Here is a 7,724-nt window from a genome sequence, read left to right as displayed (position 1 = left end):
AAGGAAAATAAAATGGAAGTGAAAAGAAGAGCCATAGAAGATCCTGTATGAGAACTAGGACGAACCTGTTTCATGGATACAAAGAAGCAATTGGATCACACTACACTCAGTTTTGCCAACAGCAAGCTTTCAAACCTCAGTTAGATTCTTCCTTCATTTCCACACCTCCCCTCACCAAGGAAAAACAAATGGCATTATTTTTCACTTGCCTTGTACACTGTGAGATTTTAAATGTTTCTCTTTCAAACTTTTATATGCAACCATAAAGGACAGAAGGTTATTTTTACATAATCAAAGCTAAAATTTGTATTTAAACACAGGATGCCAAGTGATAAAACATTAAGGAAGGTACCAAATATTGCAAGATACACCATGAAAGGGGGAAAGCTGGCACTAAGTTCAGGGTGGCAGGAAGAAAGCTAGTCTGGCTATTGTGGTATCTCTGAACTGCAGAAAATATATTTTTCTAAAAGCTCTTAAATAAGCTTATTGCCAGATGTAGCTAGTTTCATTCTTTTAAAAACAGAGTGGTTTTAAACAGAAAGAATTTCTAGTACTACACATTAACTTGCTTGATAGGTTCAGGAGAAGTGTAGGAACAACTTATAGTTATGTATCTGTTCTTTATTGACCACAGTATTGGCATTATTGACCAACAAAGAAAATGGAAATTCATTCCAAAGTTTTGATATCTGGAAAAATTAAATATCATACTTCAACATGTATTATACTTCCTATGGATCCACTTGATTCAACTATAAAATGCTCGCAGTACAGCCAATGTTCTCCCTTTTTTCATTTTCTAATTTTCATTCCTTATTAATTTGAGTTCTAAGTTTGATCTTGACAGAAATACCACATTTTTATGTTTAGCTAAGTCTCTTAGCTTCTCTGTTTCCTTAGCTTCTCTTTTACTACACAGGTAAAAGAGAATCAGTATAATAGCACATACTTACCTCATACAAGCAACAAAGAAAGTGATTTAATAATATTTGTGCAATACCTTAAAGAACAAAAGGATAATGCCTGCTATCAAATATGCTAGCATATTTCTTTAATTCATATAGTCAAACAATTATGCTCTACAACAGAGACAAAAGTGTATGTCTGATACCTGTTTAACATACAGTACTCTCCTGATGCTTCCTTGGCAGTGGCAGTTTTATTTCTGCCATTTCTACTACTTTAATCTATGTTTAAAATGGTTAAAAATTTTAAATTATTATTTTTTCATAATATTCAAAACCTACAGCTGCAAGGATATAAACAGATGTCACCAAATGAAGCCAATTGGCTGTGGCAGATTCTGACACAGCTGGTTTGCTTCATTGGGTGAAATGCAAATTGCCCATTACACCACACTAGGGAAAGGGCCTGATCCTGTGGGGATAACTGGCTGCGTGTTCCCTGCTTAGAGACTTGCCTCAGAGATTCTCAGGGGCATGTCTCTATGCGGGAATGGCAGTGTTTTCTGCTTTCAGAAATGTCCCAGGGAATCTTTGAGGTGCCTCTAAGTGGGGAAAGCTGGGGATCTGCTCTTACCAAGACATGTCCTGGAGATTCTCTGGGGCACTTCTCTGTAAGAGGGGAAAGCTCAGCAGGCACTCCTGGGGCTTGAGGGGCTTGAATTGATACCACCTATGTTGCAGCCACAAATTTTGGGCATTTGTAGCACAATCAAGGGTATAGGTGTCTATTTGCTCTGCCTTTTCGCTACCATAGACATTTTTGTGGTAGCACAAAGGTGACCTCTGTTTCCACCCTAAGAAGCTCTCCTATGAGTTCAGAAAAGCAAAACCAATCCTGTAAATAAGCAAGTAATCTATCACCTTGTATGAATCCCCTCCCACAAATGTAGAGGAACAAAATGAAACTTGAAGGGAACATGTAAGAGGCTAAGCCAATAATCAGGCTGGTGGGGGTTGTTTTTTTTTTTACTTAAGAGCCTCATTTTAGGAATTGGGAATGACAATCTTGCTTAGACCAAGAGCTTTATTACATGTTTCATTGTGAGCTGTTCAAATGTTGATAGGTGTTAGTGCTACCTCAAGTTTGGAGCAGTCACACATTCAGGCCAGCAGCTGCCTAGAGGACTGAAAGTGGGACACCCCTGTCCCACTCCAGGCTTCCCCTGTCCCCTGAGGCTTTCCTGCTTTCTCCTCACCACTGAAGCTTTTCCCCTTCCCCCTACTTACATGTGGCTATCTGTGCTGTCTCTCCCCAGAAAGACATGCAGGGAAGGTTTAACCTGCCTGCCCAACCCCTGCTGCCACCACTGCGAGGCTACTGCTGCTCTCCAGGCTGAACCCAGCCCAGACAGCAGCAGTGGAGGCCAGGCAGGCAGAGAAGGCAAGCAAGTTAACCCTTCCCTGCCTTCTCCCCCCAGATGGACAGTGTCGGCAGTCATAAGTAAGTGGGGGGGGGAGAGAGGGGCAGGGGAGCAGTAAGTAGGGATCTATGGTGCTGGAGACGGCAGGGAGTTGGCAGTGGCCCTAATCTGGGGCAGAGGGGACAGGTAGCGAGTTTACACTAATGTGTAGCCTGGAGTGGCTACATGTAAGTGAACATGAGCAAGGTAACCTGGATCAAAGAGAAACCTGGGTTAAAGTGGCATAACTTTTAAGCCACCTAAAGTGTGCTTAAAACTATTTTCAGGTGTTAATGTGCAGACAGTTAATGAGTTAAGAGCTCAGGAGCTGTCTAAAATTAACATGTAATAAGGCCCTAAGGTGAAAGTGAACATGTTTTCAGTTTTGCAAGATGCACTTTTCCAAAGAAGTTAAAGAAAAAAAGTTAAAGGAATAACAGTGCCACGATTGTATTCTTTGGCATTTAAAGTATGATATTTCAGCTGAAGGTTAGCTCTGGTATCCTGTTCAATGCTAGTTAATATTTATTTAAATATAAGGAAGTAGCACATACAGTCTAGAATAGCTGTATAATGTATCCCAATAGTAAACTGATTCATTCCTAGTGTTTTGGCACTGTCAACATGCCTTCTCTTACCCCCTTCCCCTCCCTCCACCCTTCTCCTGGATTTTATGTGATATATCTCCATTATTGTAATAGAGATGGAGTGCTGCTGTAGCTGTGATGTCCAGTAAAAGATATTATAAAAAAACTCTACACTTTTTATATCTATGTCCTTTGTCAGCCATTTTTATAAAGGCAATCACAACAGAGATTGCTCAAGTCAAAGCTCCACTAAAAGCAAAAAAAAAAATCATCCAGTGCTGGTGCTCTGTCCAGTTAAGTACAAAACTAGAGTTGTACAGTGTGTCCCTTATACAGTTCCTTTGAAACTGTTACCAGAGGTACCCTTTGTTTGGTTTTAAAAACTAGCCATACTACTGAATATGTAATGAACCAGTATAAATGCATTAATTTTACACAATACATGTCAAGAAAAAAAAATGTATAACAAAAGAGCCATACATTAAATGATAGCATAGGAATTGTTTTTTTTTCCAGTAAGTGATGTGGTCATTTATGAAGTCATGATCCACCTCCTATTTTAAGGTTACTAGATTATTTCATTTTAAAACAAGTCCATTTCTTGACCTGCACTGGCAGTTAAAAAAAGGTTGAGGAGACCTGAAAGGCTTAGAACTCAGAAAGCAAATTTTTAAAAGCCCAATATGTATTATTTTGGTTCAGTGTAACAATGCAGAAGTTAATCTTTATACAGATTAAAGAGTAGATATTTACCGCTAGGTTTTCTACTTTAGGATTCTTCTTTATATTCATTTTAATCCAATGAAATGTAATCAAGTATTTCCTTTTTTACTTCATGAACTATGTTTCACCTTTTTGCTCTTCAGCATATGGCTGACACTTTATTTTGTGCTTTATACTTAATTATCATTAATTCATTTTTATCTCTCCTTCAATTAATGCTTTTGAATAAATCACAAAATTCTCAAAATGAGACTATACCCAATTTTTTAAAAATTTTCATTAATTTACCTCTCCCCAGTATAAATTCCTCAATTTCTTAGGTGTCAGTCAGCAGTAGTTTCACTAAAATGTATACTTTCTTGGTTTCATATGTTCCTAGATATCATTCCTGTTTACTGATTTCATGAACATTTCGATATTATGCAGTTTTCAAACACAATTATTGCTTTCATGATTCAAGTTTCTTCTGTGAGTATCTGTGCCACTAAATTTCAAAATTGCTTATGAAAAAAGCATATCATTTAAAACGTATTCAATTGAATTCATTTTGAAATATCAAATGAATATGTGCAGAATGCTTTTCCTATTCTCCACTCAGCTCTGAGGCCACCATAAGACGCTTGTGCAGAGGTGTTGTTATATAAACTTACAATACCAAAGAATTCTTCCTGGAAGAGAGATTGTCTGGATTTAAGATCCATTAATTTGTGGGGTGCTTTGCACAAAAGAGCCAGAGTGTGGCCCAGGATTGAGGGCATGATCTTTTCTGCTAATTGACTCCTTCTAATAGAGACATATTTCATTGTCTGAGAGCATAGCCTGTCAGTAGCAGAATTGGATATTCATCTGTCCTTGCTGACCTGACCAGACTTTTTCAAAGGCTACTCTTTCACCTTTGGCTGATTTAGTACTTTTGTTTCACTTCTTTTTCTTTCTTCTTTTATACTGTATGCATAATGACTGGACTGTAGTGTTTTAGAGCTACATAAACAAACCATCTCCTCACATAGCCGTTCTTGAATACATATGGCTTGTCACTATGACTGGTAAGGAAAAAAAGACATAGCACATTCGTGTATCATATCCACAGTCAATTAAATCATGTTCAAATATTGTAGGCTTGAACTAAATCATTACTAATCTTGCCTTAAGCATGGAAAACTGCATTTGGTTCAATGCGGACCATATGTTATTTTTAGTATGCTGAGCAATAGTTCCCCTTTCACTCTCCTTTTTCCATCCATAGATTCTCAGCTTGCAATACTTTTGTCTTCTCTCCTCTTATGTTTTGTCTTCCTCTTGCATTTTCATGCTTGCTTTCAACCAAGATTGAGCAAGGAAAGCTATTGTTGTTATAGACTTTTTTTACCTATTTGATCACTAATCATTGCAGCTATTTAAAGTAACACTTTCCCTTAAGATATTTCTATTGCTGTTGACAACTTTTAACAATAAGAAAACTCTCAGCAGGACTGAACTGGTCATTTGTGTGAGAGAGAAGATGCAACACGAAAAGATTACACCATGTAAACGAGAATTAAATGGGTAACCAGCGAAAGCCAGTTTACTGATGATTGAAAGGAAATTTACACAAGCCCACCTCCGCAACCATTTGTGAATAAAACAGAACAGGTGGCTAAATATTTCAACTTGATTTACATATCAGGAGTTATCTTGCATCTATGAGCAAGAGCTGGTTCTCATGGCAGGATCCAGATAACTTATTGAATGATTAGAGAGCTTTAAAGATTACATTTTCAATGATAAAATTGCACTAACCTGTAACCTAGGGGAAAGAGGTGGATAAAAAAGGTGATACTTGTGCTAATGCAAATAAGTTATTTAACTAAAGTCATTGACATTAGAATTAGGGCTGGCTGAAAATTTTTCATAAATGTTAATTTCTGATGGAAAAAACTCAGTTTTCATACAATGACTTCACACAATAACAGCTGCCTTCTTTAGAAAATTTAGTTCTGAAATGCTGCTGTGGTTCATTACAGCAGTTGTAGTTTGAGCACCATATACTCTTCTCTCTGGGGTGTATTTGCCAAGTAACTTACACTTCTTGTGATATGCTATGGACATGGATAGAATCATAGAAAATGAGTGTTGGAAGGGACCTCTGGAGGTAATTTTAGTCCAACCCCCTGCACAAAGCAGCACCATCCCCAAATAGTTCATCCCAGCCAAAGCTTTGTCTAGCCGAATCTTGAAAACCTCCAAGGATGGAGATTCCACCACCTCTATGGATAACCTGTTCCAGTGTTTTACTACCCTCCTAGTGAGAGAATTCTTCCTAATATCTAACCTAAACGTCCCTTGCTGCAACTTGAAACCATTGCTCCTTGTTCTGTCATCTGCCACCACTGAGAACAGTCTAGCTCCATCATCTTTTGAACCCCCCTTCAGGTAGTCTACAGCTGCTATTAAATTCCCTTTGTCTTCTGTTTTCCAAACTAAATAAGCCCAGTTCCCCCAGCCCCTCCTTAAGTCACATGCCCTAGCCCCGATCTATTTTTATTGCCCTCTGCTTGACTCTCCAATTTGTCCACATCCTTCCTGTAGTGAGGGACCCAAAACTGAACACAGTACTACAGATGTGGCCTCACCAGTGCTGAATAGAGGGAATAATCACTTCCCTTGACCTAACAGCAATACTCCTACCAATGCAGCCCAGTATGACATTAGCCTTCTTGGCAACAAGGGCATGCTGTTGGCTTATATTCAGCTTATCTACTGTAAGCCCCAGGTCCTTTTATGCAGAGCTGCAGCCCAGCCAGTCAGCCCCCAGCCTGTACTGGTGTATGGGATTATTTCATTCTAAGTGCAGGACATTGTACTTGTCCTTGTTGAAACCTCATGAGATTTCTTTTGGCCCAATCTTTCAATTTGTCTGGGTCACTCTAAATCCCAGCCCTACCTTCCAGTGCATCTACTACTCCCCCAAGCTTGATGTCACCTGAAAACTTGCTGAGGGTGCACTCTATGCCACCTTCCAGGTTATTGATGAAGACTTTGAACAAAACTGACCCCAGGACCAACCCTCGGGAGACTCCACTTGATACCAGCTACCAACTAGACATCAAGCCATTGATCACTACCCTCTGAGACCAATGCTCCACAGGTTCATATATGGCGGGTCAGAAGAAACCTGAGCAGATCATCAAGTCCAACCCCCTGCCCCAGGCAGGAATGAATACTGGGCTCGTGGCCCCTGGTAAGCTTAAACTCATATGACCCCAGCTAGGTAATTATCAAGCCTCCTTTTAAAAACCCCTAGGGTAGGAGTCAGCACCACTTCCCTTTGAAGTTGGTTCCAGATCCTGGCCATCCTGACTATGAAGTAGTGCCTCCTGATGTCTAGCCTGAACCTAATCTCAATCAACTTGTGGCAGTTATTCCTTGTTACTCCAGGAGGTGCTTGGGGGAATAGGGTTTCACCCATTCCCCTTTGGTCCCCCCTTGGTAAGTTTATAGATTACCACTAGATCCCCTCTCAGCCTTCTCTTGTGAAGGCTGAACAGGTTCAGGTCCCTTAGCCTCTCCTAGTAGGGTCTGCCCTGCTGTCCCCTGGTCATGCGAGTGGCCCTCCTCTGGACCCTCTCGATGCTGGCTACATCCCTCCTGAAGTACAGCACCCAGAACTGGACGCAGTACTCCAACTGTGGCCTGACCAGTGTAGCATAGAGGAGGAGGATCACCTCCTTGGACCTGCTCGTGATGCATCTGTGGATACCTGACAAGGCGCGGTTAGCCTTACTGACTGTGTCCTTACATTGGCAGCCCATGTTCATTTTAGAATCGATAATGACTCCAAGATCTCTTTCCACCACTGTGCTTTCACGAAGGGAGTTCACCAGCCTATATGTATACTGCTGGTTCTTTTGCCCAAGTGCAGTACCCTGAACTTATCAGTACTGATTCCCATCCTATTCATATTCGCCTACCCCTGTAACCTGTCCAGGTCCAGTTGTATCCTGTCCCTCCCTTCTAGCATGCCCACCTCACCCCAAATCTTGGTGTCATCAGCAAATTTGAATGAG

At 40.3% G+C, this 7,724-nt stretch overlaps 1 long non-coding RNA gene across 1 annotated transcript in view; it reads left to right on the top strand.

Moving 5' to 3' along the window:
• The window catches only part of LOC109302478, a 19,602-nt gene extending 12,493 nt beyond the window's left edge, over positions 1-7,109 (top strand). Inside the window, exon 3 of the long non-coding RNA XR_002098803.1 lies at positions 7,099-7,109. This is a non-coding gene — a long non-coding RNA (uncharacterized LOC109302478). The remainder of the gene's footprint in view (positions 1-7,098) is intronic.
• Positions 7,110-7,724: the final 615 nt, after the last annotated feature.

The sequence above is a fragment of the Gavialis gangeticus genome, unplaced genomic scaffold (genome assembly GCF_001723915.1).
Source record: "Gavialis gangeticus isolate Ggan-Ray unplaced genomic scaffold, GavGan_comp1, whole genome shotgun sequence".
NCBI lineage: Eukaryota > Metazoa > Chordata > Crocodylia > Gavialidae > Gavialis > Gavialis gangeticus.
Note: the sequence above shows the minus strand (reverse complement) of the source record. Positions and strands in the feature narration are given on the sequence as shown.